The sequence below is a fragment of the Hemicordylus capensis genome, chromosome 2 (assembly GCF_027244095.1).
Source record: "Hemicordylus capensis ecotype Gifberg chromosome 2, rHemCap1.1.pri, whole genome shotgun sequence".
Taxonomy (NCBI): domain Eukaryota; kingdom Metazoa; phylum Chordata; class Lepidosauria; order Squamata; family Cordylidae; genus Hemicordylus; species Hemicordylus capensis.
This window is the reverse complement of record NC_069658.1, coordinates 188,948,922-188,963,689: the sequence shown is the minus strand read 5'-3', so window position 1 is coordinate 188,963,689 and position 14,768 is coordinate 188,948,922. Positions and strand designations below refer to the sequence as shown.

Sequence of the window (14,768 nt, the reverse complement as noted above, 5' to 3'; positions counted from 1 at the left end):
GGGCCAGAGTGCGCGCGTGCGTGTGTGTGTGTGTGTGGTCTGAGACTAACCAACCGCCAAAGGATCCATACATCTTCTTGATCATCACCACAAACCCACAGATCTGGTCCAGAGTGCATCCCCCCCCCACCAAAAAAACAAAAAACAAAACAAAACAAAACTACACAAGCCCTAATGGATTCATACAGCTTCTTGACCATTCACAAACTAATTGGGTCACAACATATGTCCCTTGCTCCACAATTGAAACACAAAAACAACTTGGATGTATAGTGCATTTATTGTATCACAAACCAACTTGAGCATAGTGCATTTGTAAAAAAAAATGTTGTTTGTTTATTCAGATGTAGCAGTTAGTTCTAATTTTGCTAGGTGTGAGGTTCTCTATGGAGAGAGATAATTCTTTCTGGCAGCTTTATGTCAGCAGTGGAAAAAAACCATTAAAAATCACAGGATTGACCAATTTCTGTGAAATGAAAATAAACAGAGAGGTGGGTCTCACGATTGTTGAGACCCGCCATAACGGGGTTAGCGGGGAGAGTGGGCTAAGCCCTCTCTCCCCGCAGACGATCCCTGCTGCAGCCCTGGGCATCTGGAGGCCGCTCACACGACTGCTGGCTCCATCACAGAGCCAGAAGGGGCTTGGGAGTTAGGGGGCCGTGCGTCCCCGGAAGTTCCGGCATGCTCTGTGCGAGCGCACAGAGCATGCTGAAGACCCCCGAGCTAGGAGACTGCTTTTTAACCTCCCGAGCGGAGCTGCACCACAACAAAACACGATCCAGAAACCCCGGTTAGTGAAACACTTGCTCCGCTAACCTGGGCTAAGGGAAGGGCTTTGCAAGCAGGTTACCCACTTGTAAACCACTGGGCCCGCCTGCAAACCCGGTGGTTTACACGACCAGCAAAAATCGAGCTAGGGTCTCCTAACAGAAAATATAATGTTTCTCATTCATGTTTTGATCATGACCAGTCAATTCACACTCCCAAAATAATAAGAGTTACAGAATTCAAACATTCAGAGGACATTAGCAGATTTGTGAGATAAAGTTTTCAAATTCTAAACATATGCACTCCAGTAAACCTGGTCATAGATTGAGAAAATGGGCACATTTATTTCAACTTTTAAAAATAATAATCTTAAGATCTTTAAAATGATTAAAAAAGCAAACGAAACAAAGCCCTCAAACTACCCTTTTGTTAAAATCTGGTCTAAAAACCAAATCACCACTATGATTCATTTGGTGATGAAAAGAAGAAAATGAGTAAAGGAAAATCCACCTGAGGCAGGTACTTTGTTATATACAAAAGTACATATGTAAACAAACAGTTCTTGTAAGAACTAAGTTGCCTAGGTCCCTTTCACTATTCCTACAACTGGACTAAATTTGGTCCAAATTGGTTAGGCAGTTCATAAGCTAGCCCACTTGCTCCTCAAACAGTCACACGTCCACCACCTTGAATTGGGGTGGATGACATCATCACAAACTACGCCATTGAGGTGTCCCTATGTAAACTTACAATTGTTCCAAATTTGGTTCATATAAATTAGGTGGTTCATAAGTTAGCCCACTTGCACCCCAAATTTTCATGCGTCTGACATTTTGAATTGGGGTTGATGACATCATTACGAACTATGCCATTGGGACATTCCTATCCTATGTGTCCCTACAACTGTAGCAAATTTGGTTCAAATCAGTTAGTCAGTTCATGAGTTAATCCACTTGTGCCTCAAATGTTTATGTGTCCACCATCTTGAACTGGGATGGATGACATCATCACAAACTACACTGTTGAGGTGTCCCTCAACTGTACCGAAATTGGTTCATATTGGTTAGATGGTCTACAAATAAGCACAGTTTTGCCTCAAACGTTCACTCATCTGCCATCTTGGATCAGGATGGATTACATAATTACAAACTATGCCCTTGAGCTGCCACTATGTGTCCCTACAACTGTGGTCAATTTGGTTCAAATCAGATAGGTGGTTCACAAGTTAGTCCACTTGTGCCTCAAATGTTTAGTGTCCACCGTCTTGAATTGGGATGGATGACATCATCGCAAATTAGGCCGTCCAGGTGTCCCTGTGTGTCCCTACAACTTTACCAAATTTGGTGCACATTGGTCCAAGCATTGTAAAGTGGATGCGGTGGGGAAACACATACACATCCGGGTGATCTCATGAGCTTACTTTAAGGAAAGTAGGTTAAAAAGGCAAAGGAGGGAGAAAAAACGTAGCAGTATCTAAGTCTATTGCTCCCCCTATTTTGAGCTATGGTATTAGCTAACGGCCTGAGTAATCTAAGAGCGAAACCATTATCAACCACTAGGGTGGGGGGACACACATACTATTCCTCTTTGATCACTGACAAAGCTTCAGAATGGAACGAACACTTAAAAACAAGGAACACAAATTCTAAGCCACAGGCTTGCAGTCCCCCCACCCAGCCATCTCCACATCACGTGTTCTTTGGTAGTGTCCAACGACTCCTGGCTCACTTGGTGGATCAAACCATTTCAACCTCTGGAGAGTCATAATTTAGATTTTTTTCACGTCTATAATTGAAAAATCCCCCTTGAATTCTTTGCGATAAATAGAGCGTGGTGGTTTTTTGGTTTTTTTTTACTTAACTCGACTTCAAAGAATGTTATGTTCGTCGATAATATATCACAAACTTTTTTTAAAAAATGAATGATCTCGCCCCACCATTTTGCGGTTGATAAAGCTGCCTGGGCGAACCCACTTTGCATTTTGATAAAGAATGGAGACTCAGATGTTTTTCGATCAATGGTAGTCTCCCGAAAAGCAATTTTGGTGTTTTAATCTCTTCAGAGTGTCACGTTATAAGGCTTTTGTCGCTCAGTTTGACTAACAAGTGCTTGAACAGGAACAAAATTCCTGATACTCCCCGCCCCGAAATGGTACCGCCTTGTCAGGGAATGCTGCTGGTGGGGAACTATCTGGTGGTGGTTAAGAAGGACGGTTAGTGGAGGAGTAGTGGGGGGGGGGGCGTGAGACGGCGTGGGATGTACCGTTGAAGGACGGCGGGGGGGAGAGGTGATAGGCTAGATTTATATTGGCTACTGTAAACGTCTCAGAGGTCTCAAGTGATACAGCCAGAGCAGTAAATAGTCTTTTGTCAAACATGGGGAAAGGCGTTCTTATGGGGGGGGAGCCCCCCATTTCAGAGAAGGGTAAGGATGGGATTCTACCAAATCAAATGAAAGCAAGCAAACCCTTCAGATTAATAAAACTCTAGAAGAGTGTTTCTGTTTCCCCTGCTTGCTTTGTTTTTCTCTTTGAGTGAGGGTCGATGTTGTTGGAGAGCGGAGAAGATGCGGCTGCACGCCCGGCGGCCTGGGGATTCCTTCCACGCACCCGTCGACGAGTGGGGAATGGTACGCCCTGGAGGGGCGGGGCGAGTGAAGCCCTGCCCGGGGGTTGGCGTTGGCCAGTCGCAGGGTGGGAGGCGGCCAGGCGGGGGGGGCTGGTTCTGCGCAGCTGGGAGGGAGGAGCCACAAGGACCCCGGCGGGCTTGGGGGTGATCATGGGCGGCTGAGGGGAGCCGAGCCCCGGGGCGGCTCGTGCCGGCGGCCATGGCCGAGGATTACTGGGACCCGCAATAGCAGTAGCCTCCGACGCCGCCAAGGTAAGAGGCATTGGGGAGGGATCGGGGAGGGATCCAGCATGACCTTTGACCCTCGTGTTAGGAATCCACCTCCTCAGCGACCGTCTCCGCTGACTTGACAGTGTGGGGTCATCCTCTTTCTTACGGGGGACTGCTGTGATCTCCCAGAAGATCTGTTTTGATCTCTTTTTTAACCCTCCCCCGCCCGGATCTGTTTGGCTTCATTAGGTCCTGAGTTCTCCTGGCCACAATGGGCTCCGCCACTACACTACAAGAGACTTCAGGGTGATCGGCTTGAACTCTCTTGATCCCCACCCCCCATCCCCCCCCCTTCCCCGCCCTGTGTTGCATCCAGCCTTCTTGAGCAGATCTGCTTGGACCAAGTCCTTTCCCCATTTGACCTAAGGGAAATGCGTTAACTCGGAGGAGATCTGCATCTTTCCTTCAGATGCACACATTCTCCCAATGTGTGTTAAACCGGGGATTCTATATCCATTGCTGCTGAAACGGGGTGGGTGGCAGGATCGTCCATCATTCCTAGGGATCTGTGCCCTCCATGTTATAACTCCTAGTTATATAGTTGGATCTCTTTTTCTTCATTGAGATCTGCCTCTCTCCAGTAACTGCTGTGCTCTGGAGGTTCTACATCCCCATCTGGCCTTTCTTTCTGCCCCAGGCTTGTCATTGGATTTGACCTGGCAAGGACCTTTCGGCAACTCAATCTTGCTTGCCACATGGCTCTCATATGGAGTGAAACATGCCATATTTCAGAGCTGGAATGGTCCCTCTGTCAGGCTTATGTGTGGCTGGATCTTTCCTTTTACATCTGCCACTGGATTTCCTTGAGCCTTGCTTTTGTGCTCAGCCTTTTGACTTGTACGCTTCTCTCATGCTAACCACAGATCTGGGTATATATATATGAAGTGTTTTTTCTTGGGGGAATCTGTTGCCTTTTCTCTGCTGGATCTCTGATTTAACCACTTCCCTGTGTAAGAGGCTAATTTCCCTCCTCCTGGGAAAATTAATAGTATTTTTCACAGGTTTTGAAAGAGGTGGAGAGGTTGGGGGTGGAACAGGATAATAGCCTAGTTTTATAGTCCTTGTTTACAATTCACATAAAAAGGACCATGCATCCTTCTCCCCTTTCCTCTCATATCCTCAGGCAAACAGGGGGAGTGTGATAGAGATACAGCATGCTCTCAGGGCGACTAGGAAAGGGGGTGGAGAAAATCAGCTCTGCAGAAGGAGAAACCGCAGCAAGCTTCCATAAGGGATTCTTGGCGTTTCTGTTTAGGAATTCCAGCTGCTCCCCGGTGGGGGGTGGAAGGGAGTTCATTTGCTCACCTGCCCCAGTCCTGGTGCTATCACCTTCCTCTCCACAAGCCTGATGATGATGATGTAATGCAGTGGGGGGGGGGCTTCCACCTCTTTCCCCTTCCTCTTTCACACAAGGCTGCTGCGTCTGTGTGTGAATAATAATGCACTAGTAGGCAAATGGCTGCTGTGAAGTTGGCACGGATCAGTGTTATCTTGGAAGGGATTGGCTTTTGGGCAGCCGTTGGTGGGATTAGCCCTAGAGGGGTTTGGTGCAAAGGCGGAGCGGGTGAGGGGAGAGGGAGAAGTGGGATCTTTCCCTTGTTTATCACCATACAGGTAACAAGAGTTCTCTGGAAAGCTACCATTCCCTTCCTGTCACCCTGCTTTGCTTCTTGCACTGCTGAAGCTGCCGACTTTGCAGCCACCATGCCTGACTGCCTGTCCTCATTTGCCTGTCGAGCCTTTCGCTGATCCTGTACGAGGGAAGGGGTGTGTGTGAGGCATGCTCATCAGGGAGCCGCGCAAAGCACATGGGTGCATGGGTCCATGCTGCGATGTCTTTTCCTCTTGATGCTCAGGTTTTTCCCTGTCGAATTGGGTCTAGATGGCCAGCTTTTGGCACTCTGTGGAGTTGGTGCCAGATCTCAGCAGGGCTCTGCAGAGAGAGCTGCATCAACATCTGAGCAGGGAGGACTTGGCTGCAGTTGATGACCCCCACCCCAGGTGGTGGTTGTGTTTTTCAATAGAATTTGTTCAATCCCAGCCCATTGGAGAGAAGTGTTTTGTTTGAATGGCTCATAGTTGGTCTTTTGGACTGCTGCAGTTTTCTTTGCTGCTAAAGCAGCAGTAGGTAAAATCCGAGTTGAACCAAAAAGCAAAGACCCACAAAGATCCAGAGTCAGGACAACCCACACAGTCTAGATTGCAGTATGGTACAGGTAGAGAGCAGGTGGACTGTAGGAAGGCTGTCCAGAACAGAACTACGATGAGTGACTTGAGCAAGTGAGCCAAGTTGCGTATTTTAGAGGAAAACACAAAGAAGAGAGCTGTGCAAAGAGGAGGAAATGGTCATTTCTTTAATATATTTTGGTGTGCAGGCTGCTTCATGCTTATCCACAGAATAGCCCTGTAATGTAGACGAGGTTGAAGGCAAGACCCCTCAGTAAACTCAACTGAAGTTGAGTGGAGACTTTGACCTGGGTCTCCCATGTCCATATCCAGCACTTAATCCACTGGCTCATGCTGTTCTATTTCTATAATTCTGTTAATATCCACAGCGTTGTACAGTATGGTATTTTTCATTTGTCCTCAAATAATCCTGTGTGAATTCCTTCCATTGTGCAGATGGGGAAACAGATGACAAGATGCTGTCACTCCCCCAGGGACATCCAGTGAGTGGGTTTTAAATCCTGGTTCAAACCTAGTATGGCATACACATACAGGTCCTTGTATTCCATGGTAAAAACCCTGCAAAAACAACCTTTCTCAGGTGCCAGTCCAGCTTAGAATTTCCACCATTTCTAGGAATTAGAACCTGTGTATTGTTCTTTAACTGCACTGATTGTGACTTATGGAGGCTGCAATCCTGCCTATATACAGGGGAGTAAATCCTATTAAGCTCATTGGGACTTCCGAGTAAACATATTTAGGGCTGTGCTGTAATCTATGTAACATGTGAATGTTCTGCCGCCGGAAGTATACTGGCTCTCAGTTTCCCTGGTTTCCATTCCTGCATTTAGGAAGGTTGGGACTGTAGCTCAGTGGTGGTGCATCTGCTTTGCTGCAGAAGGCTCCAAGTCCAATCCCCAGCCTCTCCAGGTGTAGGGCTCGGAATGTTGCCAGACCTGGCTTATTTTAAGCCAAATGTTGGCCCATTTGACCCACGAGTATACCCCTTAGGTTCTGGCAACAGCCTCCTGCCTGAAACCTTGGAGAGCCTCTGCCAGTCAATGTAGATAGTACTGTAATAGATGGACCAATGATCTGACTTAGGAGAAGGCAGCTTTCTATGTTTCTATATAAGGAGCCCAGCTAAACTTGGGGTATTGTGTAAAGTCCATGCCAATACAGAATTCAGTATCTTGGTAATTGCACACATTCATTGTTCTTCCGGTTAAATAAAAAAGCAAGTTTCTAGTCCCTGTGTCTAGCATGTCAGTAATGCCTGGCAAAATCTTAGAATGTAGGAGGGTAGACTTTAGCGGGACTTTCAGAGGTTAGGAGGAGAGATTTTGGTACCCTCGTGTAGCTTGTCTCTCCCTCTGGCCAGTAGAATAAATTATGTTAAATAGCCAATGCAAGCACAGTTGCTTAATTTCCATAACATATGGAGGCTTCAGCTTTTCTTGGCACAGGATTTGGGACACCTGGACATGGAGTTTTGCTTTTATTTTAAGCACAAACAGCCCTGGCTATGCTAGGATCTTTGTTGTGAACACTGATTGTGTCTTCATCTTGGCCCTTGCTTTGCGGGGGGCCTTCTGTGGACCTCCTGCTCTTGAACATGTGTTTTGTGGCAATGCAGTAACCTAATATGAGCCTTATCCAGAAGGCTCATTGTCCACAGGAATGGGCATTTTCTGTATTGTTTTAAGGGGAAGGGCACTATAGACAATCCAGACCTTCACTGTTGATCACTCTCTATAATGTAGTTGGTGTTGTCTCTTGGTAAGGGTTTTACAGGTATGGAGCACAAGTACTTGGATAATATGTCTTCAGTTGGGGTGAGGGAAGAGGCGGGGCAGTGAATGAATGAATGTTGCTTCCTACAAGTTTCCCTCAAGAGACAGATTAGAAGCAGTTTGTTGCCATTTCAGAATGAGGGTGAAATAGCAATGCAGTAACAGAATGAAATATAATCAACATGGAGGCTTTTCCTTACAAGAGAAATTGTGAGCACACAATTTTTTATAAACAAAATCACAATTAAAATTTGGTAGAGCCTATAGGTCAGGTCTGGCCTGTGCACTGCCAGTTGTCTGATCCTAGTTTGTCAGATGGTCAGCATGGAGATGGTGGGTGAGGGTTCAGGAATACATTTTATTTGTTTTTTCCAATTTGATTTCTATTCTGCACCTTTGCAAGTGTCTGGGGTTTTTCAATGGTTTAAAAATAACACAGTCATCAAAACAAAATGTCCAATTTACGTTACTGCACAATTGCTTAATCCTGGTATTTGAATGCCAGCCCAGACAAGAAGGTATTGCTGGCCTTCTGGAAAGCGTGCAGGCCTCAGCTTTGATGGACTTCTAGGGACAGATCCTTCTGCACTTGGGAAGCCACCACCAAGAACACCTCTTTCCATGCCCCTGCACTTTGGACTTGGTGCTTGGGTGATACAGCCAAGACACTCTCAACTGATTTTCATGGCCATAGTGGTACAAAATGAGAGAAGGAGGTCTCTGAGGTATTTCGGGCCCAAGCTGCTAAGGGTTTTTAGGTCTACCTGGCACCCAAATGAGTATTGAGGAGAGGCTGGATAATTGGTAGGTGAAGGTGAGATTGCCGTGACCCAGAAAAGCTATTTTTTTCAGAAGTGGATTTTGAGCCGGATGCCAGGACATTTTGGTAGGGAATAACGCAGGAGGCTTTTCTGACACTGAAAATAGCATGGTAGAAGGCTTCAAAATGGGTGCGGTTGATTTGTGTGGTCTGAGGTGGGCCTTTCTGAGGGAAGCCTGGGGCAGTTACTTAGAGGCTGCCCAGGTGCTTTTGGACCTTCCTCCCAGCTGCATTGATGTACTCTGCCTGGGTCAGCCAATGGGATGCTGATTCTTCCAGGCAGTGGTGCCTTACCAGAATCTACATGCTTCTTCCTTCTCATAGTAGTCATAATGTTAGCTCTGTAGAATATTCAAAGTGCTTCACATCCATGTTTTTGTTGTCACCCTTACTAGTCTTTTTAAAGATGGCAACAAATAATAACTATGAGTGTCATTATAAAAATTGCAGTGTAACAGAAAATGAATTGTTGTTTCAATACTTCCTGTATTATACGAACATAGATACTCTGCAGACAGAACTTTCTTAAATCTTCCTTCCAGCACAGCTGTACGCAATGCACCTCAGTGGGCCAACAAAAAAGCTTTACGATATTTAGGCATGGGACCTGGGCTTATGCCAGGAATGGCTAAATTCTTGCATTGATCAGAACAGTAGTACATCTGCTGGTCACCTCCAGGCTTGACTACTGCAATGTGCTCTGTGTGCGGCTGCCTCTGTATGTAGTCCGGAAACTGCAGTTGGTCCAGAATGCAGCAGCCAGGTTGGTCTCTGGGAGAGACCATATCACTTCCATCTTAAAAGATCTGCACTGGCTGCCGATAATTTTCCAGGCAAAATACAAGGTCTTGGTTATAATTGGTTATAAAGCCCTAAATAGCTTGGGCCTTGGGTATTTAAGTGAACATCTGCTATGAACCACACTGCCCATTGAGATCAACTGGAGAGGTTCGTCTGCAGTTGCTACTGGCTCCTCTGGTGGCTACTCGGGGACAGGCCTTCTCCATTGCTGCCCCAAGGCTTTGGAACACGCTCCCTGCTGAGATAAGAGCCTCCCCATCTCTTACAACTTTTAAAAAGGCAGTCAAACAAATATGTTTAATAATAATAATAATAATAATAATAATAATAATAATAATAAATACTACTACTACTACTACTACTACTTCTTATATACCACTTTTCAACAAAAGTTCTCAAAGCGGTTTTTATAGAAAACTAAAGATAGCTCCCTGTCCCCAAAGGGCTCACAATCTAAAAAGAAACATAAGGTAGACACCAGCAACAGCCACTTCAGGATTGCTGTGCTGGGACTGGATAGGGACAGTTGCCCTCCTCCTGCTAAATATAAGAGAAACACCACTTTGAAAGGTGCCTCTTTGCTCAGTTAGCAACTCTATGTGTGGTAGGCCAGTAGTTTCATTAATAGTCGGCGGAGAGAGGGAGAGAGAGAGAGAGAGACTTCCCTAAGACCATCTAGTGAATTCATAACAGAGGTGAGATTCGAGGTAGAGAAGTCTACATGAGTGAACTGGTGCCGAGGGCTAGTGGGATAACCCTCTAGTCCAGGGAGAGCTAACCTCTGTATCCTTGAGGGCCACTCTATACTGTACTCCAGAGACTGGTTCAGGGGCTTTGAGTGTATTGTACCACAATATCTGGATTTGTAGGCAATCAGGCTCTATATTAGCATTGGCATTATCTTCTGCTAAGGGTTTTACAGATCTGAAATGCATGCGCTCGGACATAGCTGGGGCATTACGCATACCACCCAAAGAGAGAGGAAAGGTTAAACTGTGGAATTTCAATTTCTTTCTTTCAGGCTGCCTTTTCAAATAAATTTCCTTTCCTTGCAAGTTAATCTGCAGGTGTTTTTCTTTTTAAAATTATTTTTTAAACCACGCCTTGCTTAAAACTTGGCAGGAGGATTGCTAGGGGCCAAACAAAATGACTGACTTGAAGATTGCCAACTGTGGGCAGTGCTCTAATTATGTCCTGACTTCCGGGCACAGTTTTAAGGGCCTTTATAACGGTGCTAAACACTGTTCCCTCTTTCTTTTCCTATGCATGATTCTGATCCATTGAGCCCCCTGCTCAGTGATGCAATGATGAACCTTTGTGCTTGGTGCAGACATACAGAGAAGTAGTCCCAATAATTCCTCACTCCAATTACCAAACTTTCTCATCAAAGTCTGAGCTGAAGTTCTAGAAGACATCTCAGGCTGATTTGTGAGAGTTGGGTAAGTCAGAGACCGTGGAGATTGCTTACCTGCCAGCATGTCCCTATTTTCCCATTCTCCTGAATGGGAAAATAGGGACATGTTGGCAAGTGTGGGATTGTACTTTTTTGGTACCGCCCTGAGTTATTTTTGGAAGGGTGGTATATTAAATAAATAAATAATGCATTACTCACCCTGAGTTGGTGAGATGGGTAGATAGTCCCATGAATAGGGAGTGGTGTGGTCTATCATTGGTTTTATTATTCTAAATATGAATACTTAGATTTGATTTCTTTAGAAGAAGCAGCAGCCAGGAGTGCTTTCTATCAGCTTCAGCTGATTCGCCAGCTACGTCAATTTCTGGAGATAAACTACCTTAAAACAGTGGTGCACATTCCATTAACATCCAGACTTGACTACTGCAATGCACTCTACTTTGGGCTGCCTCTGTATGTGGTTTGGAAACTGCAGTTAGTATAGAATGCAGCAGCCAGGTTGGTCTCCAGGGTTGCCCAAAGAGATCATATATTACACCCATTTAAAAAGTACGACACTGGCTGCCGATCAGTTTCTGGGCGAAATACAAAGTGCTGGTCATTACCTATAAAGCCCTAAATGACTTGGGTCCAAGGTATTTAAGAGAACACCATCATCAACGCCATTGCATATTAAGATCATTTGAGGGAGGTTTGCTTGTGGTTGCCACCAGCTCGGTTGGTAGCAACTTGAAACTGGGCCATTTCTAGAGTTGCCCTGGGGCTCTGGAATTTGTTTCCTAATGAAATTAGAGTTTCGCCTTCTCTAAATGTTTTTAAGAAGGACCTGAAAACATACCTGTTTAGCCAGGCTTTTAGTTTATAGTTTTAAAAGCTTTGGGTTTTAGCGTTTTTATTTGTATTTTAAAAATTGTTTTAATGGTTTTTAGATTGTGAACTGCTCAGGGACCTTTTTGTATGGGGTGGTATAGAAATGCAATCAATCAATCAATCAAGGAGATTTATTTTTCAAAGAGTTTGGAATTTGCTGGGAGTGGGCAGAGGGAAAAGGAAAGGGGGGAAGAACAATGCAATTTCAAGCGAAGTCTTCCTCAGACTCTTCTTGACTTTTTAATCTTGAGGATGCACCAAGATAGCAAAATAGCTTTCCATCATCATGAGGGCTAGAAACCTGCTTTTTAATGCCGGGTTCTGTTGCTGTTGCGTTTTTTGCAAGTTGAATTATTCCTGGTATATCACTTTCTGTGTTTGAGCCGTAAATATGCAGAGCATTGCTAATGACATGTGCAGCTCAATAGACTGGCCCCAGTTATAACAAGCACTGGACGTAAGAGAGGAAAATCCAGAAGTAATATTGGAGTGGCCCATCCACTCATTCTCAACTTCTGGTCCCAACGGAGGCATCTGGTCCTACTGGTCAGGCTTGTTGGAAAGGTGTGGAACCTGTTGGGTGGGGTGGATGGGTTCCTCTTGCCTTTGGTTACATCAAAGAGGCCACCCGTGCCCATTTCTGTGTTGTGGCTTCCCCAGCAACCCATCCCTCTTTTAGGGATATTTCATCCTGAAATGCCTTGAAGCTTGGCTTGCTACTTTATTGCCCCGACGTTGTTTTGGAAGCTGAGGCTGAGGCTGCACAGCACACACTCCATAACTACAGGTGTCTTGTGTGGTGCAGCCCCAGAGCTCTTTGGAGTGACACCTATGCCACATCTGTGTGAAGGCTGAGCCTGGGCTGGGCCTAGTTGAGTCTTCCCCCCCTGCAGGTAGATGGGTGCTATCCTTGGCAGAGCATTAGGCACAGGCAGCATTTCAAAGACAACAGCGCCCGGATTCTGCAGCTCTCTGGCCCCGCAAGGCCTGGTAGGCTCTGTCTTTTCTGACTTCTCCATGGGCAGTGAAGACCCAGTTTTTTTGTCTGGAGTTCTGCTGCATGCTCATTGCATCTGATCATCTTTGTATTGGCTGTTACTTGGTTTGCCTTTCTGTCCTTACTAAATTGTTGCTACTGTATTGAAATTTTTTTGTTGGCATCCTTTAATCTGGGGGTGATGGTGGCGGGGGGCGGGTAGGATCTAAATACTTGAAGTAGATTAAAAGACATGCAGGACAGGGATTTGACCTGCCTCGTGTCTTTACATGGCAATTAGAATTCTCTTTAAGCACTCCTACATATAACTAGGCTGAGAAGTGGCAGTCTGCCTGGCAGCTGCCTGCCTCTCTCTTCCACAGCTGTGGACAAAGCGGGTCAGAAAGGAGAAGGGATTGCGTAGAGTTCCACAAGCCCACCCCATGCTTGAAGGTTCATGTGAACACGCACCCAAAGAATTTGTTGTCACTGGTGGTGTGCTGTGGAACATTCCTTTATCACTGTGTGATTTGCACCATGAGCCAGTGGTAAGATTGGTGTTAAATCTTCTGCTGGGTCTTCCAACATGAGTTTCCTGCCATTTCTCTGAGGGTGCTACAGGAGACACTCTGGAAACTGGTTTTTTTCCTCTTGGGTAGAGAGAGTTGGCTCGAGTGTCCCTTTTGAAAATAGCATCCTCCATTTGCTCTTGTTCCTTCCATGCATCAGAGTAAGTATGGTCTAGCCTGTTGTGGTCTTCTCAGCAGCAGAGAGCAGGAGATCATTGGCCAAAGAAGAAGCTGAGCAAACCGTACAGCACTGGCTTGCTTTTAATTTATTTATCTTTTTTTTTTTTTTTTGTATCCTGCCCTTCATCCAAGGAACTTAGGAGTAGTGTACCTGAGATTCTCCCATTTTTATCCTTACAACAGCCCTATGAGGTAGCTTAGGCTGAGACTGGTCCAAACTTACCCAGTGAGACTTTCTGACCAAGCAAGAATTAGAACCCAGGTTTGCCTAGTCTAAGCAGTGTTCCCTCTAACAAGTACTCCCAGATGTTGTTGACTACAACTCCCAGCATCCCCAGCTGCAATAGTCTTGGGATTATGGGAGTTGTGGTCAACAACATTTGGGCATCTCTGTTAGAGGGAATACTGAGTCCAAGTCTGAGATGCTCTATCTGCTGCACTACATTCTCCCTGGTGGCTTTGGGAAACTTAGACCATACGAATAAGATGCCAAATACAATTAATGTAGAGTTCCCCAGCATTCTCCCATCAAAGCACTGTTCAGGGCGAGACCTACTTATGTTTTAACAATGTTAACAGCATCACGTGCCCTGCCAGCATTCTCTCGACCAATAGTTCTTAAAACTTTTTTGTACTGAGGTCCTCTGTTCCAGTTTGCTCTTTGTGGGCCGTCATATTTCCTGGCCTCAAAAGCACAGTGTGGGTGGGCATGAAAGGCTTCCGAATTGAAACTCAACTGCTAAGTTTATCCTTAGCAACTGCTATCTAGTGAAGCTGTAGGCATGCATGTGGGAGATCTGTGTACTTGGAGTGTGTGTGTGTGTGTGTGTGTGTGTGTGAAGTTCTTTGAAGTCTAACCCTGTTGAAGAGGCAAGTTGCTCTTCAGTTTACATTTTAAAATGTGAAAGTCGGGTAGATTGTCTCTTCAGCAGAATATAGAAACTTCAAAGACACCTTTTCGTGTGCCTTCATTTCCTCCTTTACATTTCATTGTGGGGGTGGGGTGGGCATCTGAAGGTGCACCAGGGACAATGGGCGGTCCCCGGATCAAAATTTAAGAAGCCAATATCATCATCATCATCAATATTTAGAAGGTACTAATCTCAGATTGAGATAGCAGCTGTTGCTTGGAACAGCCAAAGTTTCCAGGATGTGTTAGTGTTGTTTGGGACACTCTCTTGCCTAAGTGAATGGGGGGGGGCTAAGTCACAAGTTGTATGCTCAGACTTTTATTTGGCCATTTGGACATGCCAAAGGCTAAGGCAATGGATCTCTCCCTTTTATGTGGCTGGGACAAGGGACATTCAGAGTGGCCCATCCCCTGCCTTGACTATTGTATGTCATTCATAAGTTACTGCGTTCATGGTTGAAATTGGCAGCTGGGGCCACCAGAGCCAAACCTGTCCTCCTAGGCCCTAGGGAATGTCAGCGTTCTCCTCCGTTGCCAGCTCAGAAGCAAGAAGGGTGTGTGAAGGGAGTGATGCATGACCTGCTGGCCGTCCACTGTGGAGGGG

General features: G+C 45.7%; 1 protein-coding gene and 1 long non-coding RNA gene across 8 annotated transcripts in view; one reads left to right on the top strand and one right to left on the bottom strand.

Moving 5' to 3' along the window:
• Positions 1–261: 261 nt before the first annotated feature.
• On the bottom strand, positions 262–3,379 carry LOC128346927 (uncharacterized). 2 transcript variants are annotated; one of them, XR_008317297.1, is made up of 2 exons: positions 2,347–3,379; positions 262–1,671 (listed from the first exon to the last, which is right to left on the bottom strand). It is a non-coding gene; the product is annotated as an uncharacterized LOC128346927 (long non-coding RNA). The 2 variants fall into 2 exon arrangements; XR_008317296.1 differs by having other exon boundaries at positions 262–466.
• A 68-nt stretch (positions 3,380–3,447) lies between these two features.
• Positions 3,448–14,768, top strand: part of CDK16 (cyclin dependent kinase 16) — a 66,040-nt gene continuing 54,719 nt past the window's right edge. For 3 of the 6 annotated variants that reach the window (XM_053300705.1, XM_053300704.1, XM_053300702.1), the window contains exon 1: positions 3,448–3,647. The gene's annotated coding sequence lies outside the window, so the exon portion shown is untranslated. The remainder of the gene's footprint in view (positions 3,648–14,768) is intronic. The other 3 variants (XM_053300706.1, XM_053300707.1, XM_053300708.1) reach the window with 2 other exon arrangements.